The following is a 15,717-nucleotide window of genomic DNA, read 5'->3' on the forward strand; positions in this document are numbered from 1 at the left end:
CAGCCTCTGATGGAAGCCGCGCTAAGCCAGATCCAAATACTTCTGGGGGATCCTCACTGAATATAAAAGTTTTAATCCCACCTCGAGAACCTCACTTGGGCAGTCTTTGAGCACCAGCGGCTTCTGGAAATGGGTCACTAAAACCCTACTGTGAAGTAACTTTCTTGACAAGATCTGGATCTCCTGCACCGCCCGACTCCACCAATGAATTATCTTCGAAACCAGGCCAGCATAAGCTGTCAGATGTCCATGGGGCGTCCGCAAGTCTTCCACCTGCCCTCCATTCTCCCATTCCTGGAAGGAAGGCTGAAACCATCCCCTACAGGAGGATATCCACGGAGGATCCCACTCTTGCCAAAGGTTTGCCATCTTGACAAAGGTATAGACAAGGAACATCACAGGGTTAACCATACCTTACCCTCCTAGTCTCCTCGGTAGGTAAGTAACCTTTCTCTTGATTAGGTTAAGCCTATTCCCGCATAACAGCTGGAAAAACAGACTATAGACCCGAGTCCATAGAGGGTCTGGCAAAATACATACACTGCCCAAGTATATTAACAATGGTAACAGGTAATCCTTGGCCAAGTGAACCCTTTCCCGAAGAGTCAAAGACCAACCCTTCCAATGACCTACCTTCTAAGCAGCTATTTTCAGCCTACACTCCCAGTTTTTCACTGGGTAATTACCCAGGCAAAATGTCTAAGATTTTAGCAGACTCCTGAGGCTCTTGAAGCGTGTCCGGGAGACTGAAATCAGGATCTCCTCCTCCCAGCCAGAGACTTTCACACTTGCCCACATTAATCTTGGACCCAGATGCTTCTGAATAACATTCCATTTCAGACGTCACCCAATCTGCCTCCCCTCTCAAGGACACAGAGATACTTTGCCACCTGTACTTTGAACAGTTCCCACCAATCTGACTTAGTTCCCCCAAAATCCAATAAAGATACCTGACTTTGAAGAAAATCATCAAACAAAATATCAGCATCAACCTGGCTGAGAAAATGAAAGGCCGGAAACCTAGCTGCATCAGACTTAATGCTGGCAAGGTTAATAGATGGCAGCATCAACGGAGTGGGTACCACCATCATGGATAATTAAGTTACACAGCTTGCTTCTTCAGAGTCTTATGAGGAACCATCTTTATTTTTAGTTTCCAGGCCAACCTCCGGTGTTCACACAGAGAAAGGCTCAAAGCCCCCTGCTTGCCCCACCTCACCCTCCTGGAGGACTTGGTACCAGTTAGGGGACAGCACCAATGGGCTGCTAGTACCGCTTCCTTTGGTCAGGGTTAGGCCAGATTTTTTTGAGCCCTTCTGCTCATTCCTTGTCCCAGCCTTAATTTTGGGCCTTGACATCTCCTCCTCACCCACACTTTCATAGTGGAAGGACTGAGAGTCTTCTGCCCTCTTCTCCCTCTGGATCCTCATTATCTTCCAGTACCTCATTATCAAGAGCCTCAGCAGTAGAAGCCGTATTCAGGGTCGAGCCAGAGGTCACCCCAGCAACTTGGGGTTCACTCAACTCTCTTTCCTTTCTATGCCTTTCAATCTGCCTAGCACGAGAAGGCAGATCCTTCTTACTGTTTTTCCTTGGCCCCTGTGCTCCTTCATCTCTGTTGGTCCCCTCTCCCGCAAAGGCCACCCCACCATCTTCCTTTGCTAGATTGGATGCAACATTAACAAAGGAGCACGGGCATCGGCTGAACGGGTGCCCTAGGTCACCACACAGGTGATAGCATATCTGGTGACAAGATGCAGCCAGGTGACCAAGATCCTCCACACAGAGTGCACTTCTGCAATTGGCAGTTGGTGCTCAGATGTGAGTGTCACGCACTGCCCTGTGGGTGTTCTGAGACGATCTGTCAGAGTTGCTGCACGTGACTCGATCTGACAGTTTGTTTTGTTTTGGGTTTGGACAGAATCCCACCTCCTATTAGGTGTGGTTCGTTTGGTCATTGAGGGGGCTATTTTTTCCACCCTCTCCCTATAGTCTTTGTGGGTTATAGTTCTACCTTTTGTGAGCTTTGGATGCTTGGTGGATCGTCTGCTCCTTCTCGTATCAGTTAAGACTTTTCCCTTCTTTTTCCCCTTTTGGTTTCTGTTTGGTCTAGGCCTCTAGTGGGGACGCTAGTGCTTTCGGTGGTAGAAGGCGCTGGGTGTCTCTTACCCTTTTTCCCTATTGCTGAGGGTCTGTTTAGTATGCTATGGCCTTAGGCATGGGGACATGTGTATATCTACCATTGAGGTATGCACATGGGCTTAGCAGCCTAGGGAAAGTGTGTCAAGGATTGCTAGATGGTGACCTTGTTTTTCCCTAGCTTGTGGGGCCTAGTCCGTTGTTTAGTTTGTCTTTCAGTTTGCTGTTCCCTTCCCTACCTATCGTGACATTATAACCCGACACTACCGTCATTTTGTTTCCCTTGTTCCGTGCAAAATGGATGCTTTGGCTGATCGCATGCAGGAATTAACTTGGGAGGTAGCTGACCTCCGTAATTCAGTTGCACTGTGTCAGAATTTTCTGCTACATGGCTCCGCTGGTGGGAGTCAGTCCAGCCTTGAACCTAAGGTTGCTCTCCCTGATAGGTTTTCCGGGGGAAGTGATAACTTTGTCCGGTTCAGGGAGTCCTGTAAATTGTATTTTCGTCTGCGCCCGATTTCATCTGGAGACGAAAACCAGAGAGTTGGGATTATTATTTCTCTGTTAAAAGGTGACGCTCAGTCCTGGGCTTTTTCTCTGCCAACCGGTTCACAGTCCCTCCGGTCGGTGGATGAATTTTTTTTGAGCCCTGGGCCTGATTTATGATGACCCTGACCGGGTCTCCATGGCTGAATCTAAGTTGCGCAGCTTGTGCCAGGGAGAACGTACTGCTGAGTCGTATTGTGCTGAATTTAGAAGATGGGCGACTGACTCGGAGTGGAATGATCCTGCACTCCGTAGTCAGTTCTGTCAGGGGCTATCTGAGAGATTGAGAGATGCCCTTGCATTTCATGAAAAACCTGATTCTTTGGAGGTGGCCATGTCTTTGGCCGTACGGATTGATAGACGTCTTAGGGAGAGATGCAAGGTTCCCTTCGGGCATGGAGTGCTGTCTGGTGGGGAATCAGTCCCTCCTGTCCCTCGTGGTACTCTGACACTTGAATTAGGGGCTGGAGAGGAGCCTATGCAATCGGGTCAGGTTACTTCTTGCTCTGGTTGTAGGAATTTTAGGAAGCTGAATAGACTGTGTTACTTATGTGGTAAAGAAGGTCATTTCGTTAATGCGTGCCCTTTTATTAAACCTCAAAGTGGTAATGAAAAACAAATAGGGGATCCCTTCAAAGGAAAAAAAAGCTCCCTTACTCTTGGTAGTGTGAATGGGGAGTCAGAGCAGGCATATTTGTATCCTACCTGCAGTACCCGATTCCTCCTGCCTGCCATGGTGGCGCTAGACTCTGGAAATTTTGAGTTGAAAGTATTTGTTGACAGTGGTGCATGGGTTAATCTTATTGATTTTCAGTTTGTTCAGAGTCATGGTTTTAAAACTAGCGCATTAAGCAAAGAGATGCCAGTGTTTTCTATAGATTCCGCCCCCCTCTTGCAAATAAGTCTAACTCATATAGTTCAGGATATTCATTTGAGGGTGGGTGATTCTCATGCTGAGTTTATTTCTTGCTTTGTTATGAAAGGTTTGCCTGCTCCGATGGTTCTGGGTTTACCATGGTTGATAAAACATAACCCTACCATTGACTGGCAAACAAGACAAATTAGTAATTGGAGTGAATTTTGTATGAACAACTGTCTTAGTGCCTCTATTTCTGGGGTGTCCACTAAGGTGTTGCCTCATTTTGTTTCCGATTTTTCGGACGTATTCTCGGAGGGTGGAGCTCAGGAGTTGCGCCCTCACCGTATTATTGTCCGGTCAATCTTATCCCCGGAGCAAAATTGCCAAAATCTCGGTTATATAATCTTTCTCAACCCGAAAGAGTAGCTATGCGGGAGTACATTGCCGAGAGTTTGGCAAAGGGACATATTAGGCCATTCAAGTTTCCTATGGCCGCTGGCTTCTTTTTCGTAAAGAAGAAGGACGGATCCCTTAGACCGTGCCTAGATTTCCGAGAACTGAATCTCACTACAGTCCGTGATCCTTATCCCCTTCCCTTGATTCCAGATCTTTTTGATCAGATTGTTGGTACTAAGGTGTTTTCTAAATTGGATTTAAGAGGAGCTTATAATCTGATCAGAATCACGGAAGGAGATGATTGGAAAATGGCCTTCAATACCCCCGAGGGTCACTTCGAGAACCTAGTCATGCCCTTTGGTTTAACTAATGCTCCAGCAGTCCTTCAGTGCTTTATCAATGAAATTTTAATCATTTGGTGGGGAGGTTCGTGTTTATTTACCTCCATAACATACTAATTTACTCTCCCGATATGAAGACTCATCAGGATCATTTGAGACAAGTGTTATTGATCCTTCGGTAGAATAAATTGTATGCTAAGTTGGAAAAATGTGTGTTTGCTGTTCAGGAGCTGCCGTTTTTGGGGTACATGCTTTCTGCCTCCGGTTTTCGTATGGATCCCGAAAAGGTCCATGCGGTACTGGAATGGGACCGGCCGGAGGATCAGAAAGCCCTGATGCGGTTTTTAGGCTTTACTAATTACCACAGAAAATTCATCCTGAATTATTCCACCATTGTCAAACCTTTGACAGATATGACTAGGAAGGGCGCTGACTTCTCGGTCTGGTCGGATAAGGCATTACAGGCTTTTTCTGCTATTAAGAAATGTTTTGCTTCTGCTCCCATTCTGATGCAACCTGATGTGTCTCAACCCTTCATTGTGGAGGTTGATGAGTCAGAAGTGGGAATCAGAGCAGTCTTGTCGCAGGGTCCCTCTCCTAGCAAATGGCGACCGTCTGCTTTTTTCTCCAAAAAACTCTCAGCCGCCGAGAGAAATTAGGATGTTGGGAATAGAGAGTTGTTGGCCATCAAATTGGCCTTTGAAGAGTGGCGCCTTTGGCTAGAAGGGGCTACCCATCCGATTACGGTATTTACTCACCATAAGAATCTGGACTACCTGCAATCTGCAAAGCGTTTAAATCCTAGGCAGGCTAGATGGTCATTGTTTTTTACCAGGTTCAATTTTGTGGTCACCTATCGCCCTGGGATTAAAAACGTCAAAGCGGATGCGTTGTCACGTAGCTTTCCGGGGGGGGGGAGTTCAGAGGATCCCGCTCCGATTTTGGCTGATGGGGTGGTGGTTTCCGCTCTTTACCCAGAGCTGGAGACAGAAGTGTTGGGGGCTCGAGAGGAGGCACCTGATTCTTGTCCTCCAGGCAAGTTGTTTGTTCCTTCTGAACTGCGATACAAAGTGTTCAAGGAACATCATGATGCTGTCCTTGCGGGACATTCTGGAAGTAGATCCACTGTAGATCTTATTTCTCAGAGATTCTGGTGGCCAGGGTTGCGTAAAAGTGTTGAGAGTTATGTAGCAGCTTGTGAGACCTGTGCATAGGCGAAGGTGGCTCACACTCGGCCATCAGGATCTCTTCTTCCTTTGTCCATCCCATCTTGTCCTTGGACACATTTGTCCATGGACTTCCTTACTGATTTGCCGAGTTCCTCTGGGAAAACTGTGATTTTGGTGGTAGTGTACCGCTTCACTAAGATGGCTCACTTTGTACCATTATCAGGTTTGCCCAATGCGAAAACTCTCGCTCAGATTTATATTGATAACATTGTGAAATTACATGGCATTCCCTCTGATGTGGTGTCTGACAGGGGGACGCAATTTGTTTCCAGGGTTTGGCGGGCGTTTTGTTCTCGTCTGGGTATTCAGTTGTCTTTCTCTTCGGCTTTCCATCCTCAGTCGAATGGTCAAACTGAGCGCACTAACCAAAACCTGGAGACCTATTTGAGGTGTTTTGTCGCTGAGAATCAGGATGACTGGTCCTCGTTTTAGCTGAGTTTGCCTTGACCAACCGTAGGTAGGAGTCAACTAATAAGTCACCATTTTTTGCCACATATGGTTTTCACCCTCAGTTTGGTACTTTTTCTGGGACTGAATCTTCTGGTATACCTGAAACGATGAGATTCTCTTCCTCTTTGTCATCTATCTGTTGGAAGATTCAAGTTAATTTGAAAAAAATGGGTGAAAGATATAAACGGATGGCTGACAAGAGACGTATGACTGGTCCAGACCTGTGTGTGGGTGATTTGGTGTGGTTGTCCACTAAAAACATTAAGCTGAAGGTGCCCTCTTGGAAATTAGGTCCAAGATTTATTGCAAAAAGGGAGAGTCGTCCCTCCAAGGGAAAATGGTGCGGCCGCACCTCTCACCAAAGTACTGCTCAAAAACTTAATCAAATCGAACGTAATCAAAAACGTAATGAGAATCAAAGGGGCAGTAACATATTAAAATATAACTTTTAATGATATAGATAGGAATATCCCAAAAACAGGGAGAAATATCCCCTTACAAACATAAACAGACACAGACGGGACCCTAAATGCGCATATCCCGTGGTGAGGCGGGTCACGCTAGGTGGGGTCCCACGGGCAGACCCTTGTTAAATTTGTGTGGACCCCAAGGATAAAGAGGAGCCACACGTGATGGTGAAAACTAACGTCAGCGTCCTGTGTATCAATGCAAGGACCAGGACGGTGCCTTATGTGGGTAAGATAACAAGGAAAGATCTTACCGGTAAAAATTCATAGGCAGCGCTGTTCACCGAGCACAGGATGTCGCTGGAAAGGGTGGTCTTTTCCAGCACGTAAATTTTGAGTAAGGTGTCCTTTTAGGGGGGGTCTTCAGGGAGTCGGTCATACGTCGTACAGAGCCTCAGGGAAGTAAACTGCCCCTGTTGCACCCTACTTGACCTTTTAAGACCCTAGTGCCCTAACACGGGATCCGTGCCCCACAAGGGGTGGTCCGGTCCGGAACCTCACCCTGGTCTAATGTCCCTGTAAGACCCTGAGTGATTGGATAGACACCTGATCTGTAGTAGCTGGGCACTGATACATTTTTCAATTTTTGTATCGTGACAGTGAGGGGTCACCAAACTTGTGACACAGCCTCGGCTGGTGCCCCTGGTAGAAAACAAGGATATGATCCCTGCTAAGGAAGGATGACGATGGAATGTGGGACACAGAGTTGCCTAGATTTTTAAATTTGACCATAAAGGTCCATGTCCCTGACCAGATGACAATCTCATCCAGGTTTTTCCTTGGCATCACCATATCTTCCTACCAGGTCATGATGTCAAAACAAGAAAGTGACTCGTTACGGGTCTGTCACGAGGGTGTCAAGAGCCACGCCTGAGTCCGTTATACCCGGGGTCAGGAAGTCGCAGCCGGTGGCTGCGCGCTCTATGTAGAAAGATAGCGCTGTTTCTTTATGGTAGCTTTCTGGGTTTGCCTTGCAACCCTTTTTGGCTCAATCAGGGATCCGTAGCTCCTTCTCCTCAGCTGTTTCTTGTCCAGCACTCCCAACCTCCTTATATTCCCCTCTCCCACTTCTCTGGTTGCCAGATATAGAGCTTCCTGCCTGGACTTCTATACTGACCCACTGGAGCTGTGTAGCTGTGTTCCCTGGTTGTTGTTCCAGAACGTTACCCTCCGGATCCCTGTTGGGCCTTTGTGGTCTGCTGTTGTCGCCCACCTGGGATTATATGTTTTGTCTGTATTGTCTGTCCTCTCCTTGGTGTTTTCCTCTTAGTGTCAGTGGTGCGGACTAGTGATCCCACCGCCAGGTTGGCTTGATTTTACTGTAGAAGCAATTTCTTGCCAAAATGGGGTCCAGAAAGTGACCGTTTTGACCCTGTAATGACCGGCGTCACGCAAAGGGAGGGAAATGGGAAGGCCCTGTCCAAGGGAGAGGGAAAGGTGGTGACCCCTGACTCACCTTGCGGCTGGCACCTGACTGCCCTGACGTCCCTAGACGGGTTCCTCACCCGTACGCCGATCACGTGCCTAAACCCTGGCTTTCCCTGTGATGAGCCCTATGTAGCTTATAATTCCCCCAGAAGACCTCAAGGCCTCTCAGGTGAACAAATCTGATGTCATACTCATCCATACCATAATCAAGGCAAAGATATCACTTGCCTTGAAGACCATCGCCAGAAGCAGCTCCACCACACTATGTCTGGGAGGGCTTGTGTCATTGTCATGCCACTGGAGATGGACTACATTCCTCTTGGCACCAGCTGACCCAGCTGTTGGGAGCAACCACTGATCTCCCCTTTTTTCTTGGAAAGCTCCTAGTCCATGTCTACTAATCCTGATGGATAAGTCTCTCTGCTGGCCCCCTGCTGATATGGACTGTTCCCCTGCCCATAAAGGTGTTGTTGCAAAATACCAACACTGCTGCAACACTAGCATAAATCCTGCCAGGTGGAGGAACAACCGAACCATGTGGAACTACAGAGGTCCATATTTCAGGACCAATAGCAACAGCGGCATTCATTTCAGAAACATTATTACCATCAGCAGAAGCATTAACATTACCATTCACCTCCACACTCACCAGCCTGGACATCCCAGCATCACTCATGGAGGACTTGTCATTCCAGATGTTCCTGGCCTTGTTTTTTGCTAAAACCCTCCACATCCTTGGGTGCTTGCACAGAGGCATTACCAGATGTCATAGGTGGTGCCTCAGGGCCTCTGACAGCACCCTCCGCTTCACAGGATTGGTTATTTCCCCGGCCCAGTTATTTAACAACTGGCACTGACATAATGCCGTCCAGACTGGCACTTAATCTGCTCCTCTTTGCCAAAGGTCCGGGCTGTGAAGTGGACTGTTTGGGAGAAGGGGTACCGCCAACCCCAGCCACAGTGACCCCTCTGCTTGAATGTACATGCGACAATACTTTGCGGAAGTTTAAGCAATGGGGCCGCTGAGTCTACCGGAGCCGCTTCCTGTGCCGGACCACTCCCAACCCCCACTGAGGAAATGCCAACAGTACCAGAGCCTCGTTTCTGCCACTCTGCTTGTGCGAGTGGTCAGCCGACCCACCTAACTTCCTGTCCGTCGACCAACCGCACACACAATCAACCAGCTTCAGAGTTACCCAATCAGCTGACTTGCGGCAAATGATGGAGCCCGACTTGTGGTCTGTGCCTTCTGCACAACCTGCACCACCCTCACTGTTGAAGACAGCGTCCGGCGCCATCTTTGCCTCACTCGCTCTTCTCTTCCTGTTCCCACATTAGAGCCTCACTTATGCAGAACTTGGGGGGCAAACGGGACTCGTACTTGTACTGACTTTTCAGTTGGCTCGAGCACGGGGGAGACTGCGATCTATAGCTTAGTCTCATCTGACCTTCTGTATTCTTCTGCTTCTTGCTGTTTTTCTTTCACATTTTGTTTTTCTTGGCTCTTTTCTCTGCAGGTAACTCTGACTCAAGGTACAGATTCCCCATTCTGGCAGGTGATTCCAAGGTGCAGATCAATGGCCAGCATAGGACTTCTATTATGACAAAATGCAATACGAAATACCTCGTTAGACGTCAGTGATGCATTCCTTCATAGAATTCCATTATGGTCCGTGCTAGCAGAATCCATTACGGGATTCTTAGATAATCCGAACCTTTAATCCAAACTTGAAAACACAAGTTCGCTCATCCCTAATCCTGGATTCTTCCTCCATTATTCTTCCTCTGGATCAACTTGCAGGATAACAGGCCGAACTGGATGGACAAATGTCTTTTCGGCCTTATGTACTATGTTACTATGTGTTATCCTGCACAGAGTCCTGTGACCCAATGCAAGCAACGAGGACCTGGAGTCCCCTTTGTAGATGGTAGTGTTGGTACCCAGGGTAGGATTGCTAGAGTGGTGTCGAGTGGCCTACAATGTCTCTGTAGATGTTGTATACACGTGTCACGATGCTCCTACCTGGATATCCTTGGATCCCAGAGTAGTGTAGTCCAAAGCAAGTGCAAAGGGGGTGATTAACTTGGATGATGGAGGAATAATTGAGTCAAGACTTGTGGTATTGTTGAACACAGCTTTACTTGCCATAAATTTCATAAAGGAACAATCTTCCAGACTTTATCTTGGTAATCATCATAGGCTTCCAATGGCAAACCAGTGCCTATATTAGGTTATTGGGAACCTACATTACAGATTGAAGATACTGAACTCTCATGCCCAGGGGTAGTCATGATTCAGGTCCCAGATGATGATAATTGCCCTGTGGGATGAATGTACTCAGCAACTGTTACCCTGAAGTGCTGAAAGCCCTAAAGAGAACCCTACTAACTACACCCCACCAGACCATTCGAGTGCTAGCCGCCCATCAAAAATTCAGCAATCAACGGGGCGAAATCTGCAGTGTCCGCATCAAGGATGCTCACCCTATCAAACTCCAGACGGGAGCAGAGACTCTGATATGGTGCAAGGCTTGCATCGGTATCCAAAGTCAAGATTATCAGGCCGTTGTGGAACCAATACATCCTCAGAATCATCCCCTTTTCCTAGCCGCTAGGAGCGTGGTCACCGTGTCCCAAGGAAAGGTACCCATACGCTTAGTCAATCTGGGTGATGAACCTGTGAAATTAAAAAAGCACTATCCAGTGGCCTGCCTATACCACATCCGTCAGCAGGATATCCTGGATTATCCCACTGCTGCAGCAGACAGTGGAGGAAGCCAAAGACCAGCCAGAACAGCCCTGGTGGGACGAACTACACATTGGGGATACCACAACCTCTGCCGAGCAGATCAACGGTGTGCTGGACTTAGTCAAACAACACCATCAAGTCTTCAGCTAACATTCTCTGGACTATGGTCAGACTCGCTTAATACAGCACATCATTCCAACCGGCACTCATCCTCCAATCAAGGAGAGATACCGACCAGTCCCTCCTGCCATGTACCAGCAGGTGAAGAAGATAGTGCAGGATATGAAGACAGCTAATGTCATCCAGGATAGTCACAGCCCCTGGGCTGCCCCCTTAGTCCTGGTAAAGAAGAAGGATGGAACCATCCATTTTTGTGTGGACTACGGACTACGGTAAGATCAACAACATTACACATAAGGATGCGTACCCCCTGCCACGAATTGAAGAATCCCTGGCAGCTCTAGGATCCGCTGCTTACTTTTCAACTCTCGATCTAACCAGTGGCTCTTGGCAAGTCCCCATGGCACCATAAGATAAAGAAAAAACAGCTTTTGCGACCCCAATGGGTCTGTTTGAGTTCAACTACATGCCATTTGGGTTTTGCAATGCCCCTGGGACATTCCAGAGACTCATGGAAAGATGTCTTGGACACAGAAACTTTGAGACCGTGTTGCTGTACCTGGATGATGTGATCGTCTACTCTAAGACTGTCACGGCCTTTGCTGTGTGCGCCATGACACTGGTGCCCTGCTTGTGGTTACCGGTGGCAACGTGTTGCTGTTATGGCATGTGGTGGCAGTGTCTCGGCTTTGGCTGTGTGCGCCATGACATGGTTGCCACGCATGCTGTTGCTGGTGGCAACGTGGTGGCTGGCGTGTGCACTTCCTCTTTAAGTTGTAGCCTTCCCCTGTCTGGTGCTGTAAGGGTTAACCCCCTGATTGGGTGTGGTCACTTTGGGCAATTTAGCTTCTGCTGGAAGCCTGTAGCTGAGTGTTCCTCCAGGCTTGATGTGTGCTGGTGGTTAACTGCTCCTGGCTTTACCATCTGTCCAGTGAGGGCCACCCTTGTGGTCACACTGTCACTGTACAATGTAAAGGGATAAAGGGGAAGCAGCTAGGCCAGGACGCCGAAATCAGGGAGCAGGTCACCTCCTAAAACATCCCTAAATCTGGCCCTGTTCTCCCAACTGTATGAGCCGACCCATAAGGTAGGAGGGCCCATACGCTTGAACCTCCGAACCCTGAAATCCCTGAATTTCCCTGAGGTACGAGACAGGGACCTGAGACAACCAGGTTCATCCAAGACACGGATGAACCAGAGTCTCCACAGGCCTAGCAACAAAGGGAAAAGGAGAGACCATACACAGCTAGAGGATCGCCAGGTAAGAACAGCAAGACTACTCACTTACCTGCCGAAGCCTCCACAACTGGAACCCATGCATGAGTACAGGAGCCCGAACACACAGCAGGTCACAGTACAAACAACCCACACAGGAATCCAGCAGACCTGGATGGTAGGAGCACTCTGTCCACGTGCCTCGACTGCCTGTCCTTATAACACCCTTGCTAGAGGTAAATAAACCCATACAAATACCTGGGTCCTCGTATACACTAATTACTACATACGATACACACAAAAAACTTGATATTACATTACTTGTCCCGACGCGTTTCCCCTTATAATTCTAAAGGTTCGTCAGGGGACACAAGTATAGAAATGTGTGTCACAAATACACAGAAAATACAAAACAAAGCCAAAACCAAAAACTGGAGAACCCTCAAGCCAACACTTGTCAATGAGGGAAAACACAATATACGTGTAGTCACTAAATTTAAATAAGAGAAAACCAGTATGATACTTATCTGGCGATGAACATCAGAATCCACTCACAGACCAATGGTGCCTAGCTTGAGGGGCTCCAGGGGGCAAAAAAGATGTTTTTTGCCCCCTGGAGCCCCTCAAGCCAGGCACCATTGGTCTGTGAGTTTATTCTGTTCTCTTTATACGGACTGCCTCTGCGGACGCTTAATACTAATGGCCTACAGCTGGAGTAATATATCCCGGGTACCCAGGAAGGACCAAGTGGTAAGTCCCAGGCAGGTCCTACAAGGGTAACCCCACTGCTTCGGGAATGGCTAGGGGAATAATATACTCCTCCTTCCTGCTTGTTATATGTGCCAGGATTGGTAATAGGACTACTAAACTCCCATCCTGGTGTGTCTTCCAGGAGTTCCATGTGATTACTATGCCCTCCTCCTGTGACTGCCAGAAGCGTTTGGAGAAGCTCATGACTTCCTCTTCTGTGCCTTTGCCTAAGGTATGGCGCCTCAACATTAAAGCCTTTTTGCTACCCATAGTCACCATAGTGATCGTGCTATAAGCCTTATATTTTGACTTTGGTGCAGAGAAGGGAATAGAGGATAGAGCCACCCTTTCATTTGCAAGTATTTAATTACACCATGGTGGGATTACGGAGTAAAGACACCCCCATGCTTTCTTTGGTATTGGGATCCAAAATACTTCAAAGTCAGTCAGTAGTGATTGTTTAGTGCAGACCTTTGGTTCACTGGTTATACCGAGAGGGAAACTATTAATTTGGACACCCTACTCATGCGGGCAGGAACCTCAGAATAGTCGTTATATGTTTGTCTTTGTTTGTCTTATGTCTTATGTGTATTTCAGGCAGCCCTTTGTATTAATTTGGATACCCCAGAGCTTATTCCTCTTATTCCAAGCACAAACCGAGGACTGCTTGATTCAAAGTAAGGGGGAATGTAACACCCCAGAGTTGTGTTACTACACTCCTCTACTCCGCTACTGTCCTTTAAGAGCTTTTATATTCTCATCAGATATAATTTGTATTATGTCTCCACAAATGTGCATCTAAACCATGTTAAATGTAATTTTTGTTGTAATTTTACAGGTCCACCAGCAGGTGGAAGCATCATTGGTAGAGATAGTTTTAATGTTATGGCCGTTCACAGTGGAATGATCCTGTTCTATTTTGCCCCCCTGCTGAAGAGAAGTGGAGGATTCCATCTTCCAGCAGCAAGGGAGGAAAAAAACAGTTAGATCCAGTTCTAGTTTCCCCTGCATAGGGTAGACAGCAAGGACCAAGTCTCGTTCTGAGACTTGATCAAATTCCCAGTCTGAGCTCTGCAGCTCAACTGGATGAGAAGAAGCAGAACATTGCAGACAACCTCGAGTTCCAGGAAGAAAGCATCCTCTGAGAATATAACTGTGAGTCAAGGGTAGAGACCTAGGAGAAGCCATTCCTCCTCAGCTAGTCTGTCCCCACAAAGCAGAAGGTACAGTTCAAAGCAGAAGCATTTATTCCTGCCAATGATTGCCAAAACCTGCTGGGACCAAAGACCAAAGCTGCATACTGTTTGGATACAAGTTATCTTCAGTAAAGAAAAGTTTGAACTTCATCTAAAGGTCTGGACATCAATTTCTGCTGCACAATTCCTCTATTACTCCTACTATCACTACACTCAATTTATTGCAAGTGAGCCAGGAGTCCAGCCGTACCCAGGTAGGAGCCACCATTGACACAATTACCACTACCATACAGAGACATTATAAGCCATTACACCACTCTGGCAGTCCTAACCTGGGACGTGCTTTATAAAACCTTGGAAGTGCCCTGTGATAGTACCCTGCACACGTTGCAATTGGCGTCACAAACAAAATACAGAATATTATCCACCTGACCCAGCCATTGCATTAAAGTGGCGTCAGCGTACCCGTTTCCTGGTCACTGCACATTACCACTTTTGCACCCCGCCACTGTCTCTAATGTGCTAACCTAATGTAATTCTATGTATTTATTTGCAGGTCCTATAGAATGTGCATTTCCTATTTTGCACTGTTATGTTAACATGGAATGTCCATGGTTCACCAGCATGGCCCCTCCAGGACCTGCTCTATCCAGAGACAAGAGCAGGTCCTGGGCAGGGATGGAAGGCAGGTTTCATCTCACTATCCTAGAAGTCAGGAGCTCCTCCACCACACGTCTGCTCAGCTCACAGGAGATGATTAGATACACAGCTCAGCAGACAGTATCACACATGGCAGGATTAGATACACAGCTCAGCAGGGAGTATCACACAGGATAGGATTAGATACACAGCTCAGCAAACAGTATCACACATGGCAGGATTAGATACACAGCTCAGCAGGGAGTATCACACAGGATAGGATTAGATACACAGCTCAGCAAACAGTATCACACATGGCAGGATTAGATACACAGCTCAGCAGGGAGTATCACACAGGATAGGATTAGATACACAGCTCAGCAAACAGTATCACACATGATAGGATTAGATACACAGCTCAGCAGACAGTATCACAGAGGATAGGATTAGATACACAGCTCAGCAGACAGTATCACACAGGATAGGATTAGATACACAGCTCAGCAGATAGAATCACACAGGACAGGATTAGATACAGTGGCCCAGCAAACAGTATCACACACAAGAGGCTAAGACACTTTTCCCTGACAGTGATTTTATTATCTTTATGGGCTCATACTCATCAACATTTCATGTTCTTTATGGTCAGACCCCTGTGAAGCTTTAGGATCTGTTCACACGCAGCAAATTTGTTTCAGACAAACTTTTTGGTTTCCAGGATTTCTATAGCCACATTCACAGAAATCGGAAAGTCACAGGAATTTCTGCAAAAAAGTCTCCCAGGTCTTCCCCTCCATGGAGAAGACTCTCATGATTTCTCATTGGTATCTTCCTCTTTGTTAAGCTACAGATCTCTACAACAGACGTTGTCCTCTGTGGCCCCGGGGTATTTATCATGTGTTCTGACAAGAGCCCACCTCCTCTCTACCTCTCACCCTCAGGACCTTCTCCTGCCATTTATAACTAGAGCCCACCTCCTCTCTACCTCTCACCCTCAGGACCTTCTCCTGCCATTTATAACTAGAGCCCACCTCCTCTCTACCTCTCACCCTCAGGACCTTCTCCCGCTATTTATAACTAGAGCCCACCTCCTCTCTACCTCTCACCATCAGGGTCTTCTCCTCCCATTTATAACTAGAGCCCACCTCCTCTCTACCCCTCACCCTCAGGGTTTTCTCCTATTTATAACTAGA

The sequence above is a fragment of the Bufo bufo genome, chromosome 7 (assembly GCF_905171765.1).
Source record: "Bufo bufo chromosome 7, aBufBuf1.1, whole genome shotgun sequence".
In the NCBI taxonomy this organism is placed as follows: domain Eukaryota; kingdom Metazoa; phylum Chordata; class Amphibia; order Anura; family Bufonidae; genus Bufo; species Bufo bufo.